The 1,597-nt window shown below is 41.3% G+C and overlaps 1 pseudogene; it reads left to right on the forward strand.

Annotated features, from left to right (window-relative positions):
• Nucleotides 1-554: 554 nt before the first annotated feature.
• On the forward strand, nucleotides 555-1,319 carry LOC149224002 (protein DWD HYPERSENSITIVE TO UV-B 1 pseudogene; annotated as a pseudogene).
• Nucleotides 1,320-1,597: the final 278 nt, after the last annotated feature.

The raw sequence follows: 1,597 nt of genomic DNA on the forward strand, positions 1-1,597 counted from the left end.
CAGAAATAGATGTTGGAAGGTCAAATCACAAAGTTTGATTTTTGTAATGGTTACGGCAGAAGAAATTCGAGTCCAATTAACTGCGTTCTCCGGCTCATGCTCGGATTGCAGACTTCGTAGATTGGCAGGGATCTAAGAACAGTCAGCGATGGGAGTCCTAGTGCAAAGACTAAGAGGAATCGAGAGCGGATTGTCGTCAAGCAATCTTAAAGGATGTCTGCTTGCCCTTGTATCCAGTGCTTTCAGAGGGGCAAGCTTTATAATTAAGAAGGAAGGCCTGAAACGTGCTGGAGCAACGAGAGCTCAAAGCTGGACTCCATCCTTTATAGCACCGATTTGTTTTCTGATACTTTCGTCGACAATCTGGAGTTAGATTACAAGCGTCATATGAGTGGAAAGGGAAATGGTTTGCTTATATACAAGTTTTATGCTGTGGTTGTGCGCGTCGACAACATTGGAGGACGACTTTTTTATTGTTTTGTACAACATGCTTAAGGACAAACAAGAAGTTTTGGCCTAGACAATTTGAGTATCATCCATCTGATGCTAGTTTGATGGTCTTCGGGACTTTGGATGGGGAAGTGGTTGTGATCAACCATGAAAGTGGTAAAATTGTCGGACATGTTCAGTCAGTTGGAGCAAATCATAGTATTCTTGGTCTCTGTTGGTTCAACAAGGACCCTTCCAAGCTTATTGCTGGCTCTGACAATGGCACATTACAACTGTATGATGTGAACCGAATGCGCTCAACTGTTCTTCCTTCCAGATATGGTGCAGGCAGCAGCAGTAGAAACCCTACCACTTACACATATGAAGAGTTTGAGAAATTAACATCTGTCTATATTAATGAAACAGATAATTATTTCCTCGCTAGTGGATATTCAAAACATGTTGCTCTGTATGATGTGTGCAGTAGAAAACGGTTACAAGTTTTCGAAGATCTCCACCGTGAACATATAAATGTGGTAAAGTTTGCTCATCATTCCCCATACTTGTTTGCGACTTCATCTTTTGATCAGGAAATCAAAACTTGGGACTTACGACAAAAGCCTACACATCCTTTGTATACAACGACCAGCTTAAGAGGGAATGTGATGGTGTGCTTTTCTCGTGATGATCATTATATCCTTTCCTCAACTGTGGATAACGAGGTCAAGCAACACTTAGCTGTGGATGGAAGGCTACATATGAAATTTGACATTACTCCTACAGGAAGTGTTCAGAACTATACTCGGTCATATTATATGAATGGGAGGGATTATATTATTAGTGGGAGTTGTGAGAAAAAAGTTGTTCGTATATGCTGTGCTCAGACATGATCTTGGCAAAGGTGGCCATGAATTGAGTAAGAGCACAGGAAATGCTGGTGGCAGACTTGCTTGCGGTGTTGTCGGTCTTCAAGGATGAATATGAGCAGTTGGTTATTTATAGGCTGGTTCAAATGGTGAACCGTGAAGCCTAGCAAACAGCAACTATTCAATTTTGTGAGCAGTTTAGAGGAAGACTGTGTTTTTTAAGTCACACAGCAGTTTCGTAGCGCGCTACGAAACTGCTGTAGATGACTGTTTTATGAGAAAAAATGAAATTGATGTTGAGT

The sequence above is a fragment of the Pinus tabuliformis genome, chromosome Q (genome assembly GCF_031772625.1).
Source record: "Pinus tabuliformis cultivar Carrire ecotype Pingquan chromosome Q, CPIR1, whole genome shotgun sequence".
Lineage (NCBI taxonomy): Eukaryota > Viridiplantae > Streptophyta > Pinopsida > Pinales > Pinaceae > Pinus > Pinus tabuliformis.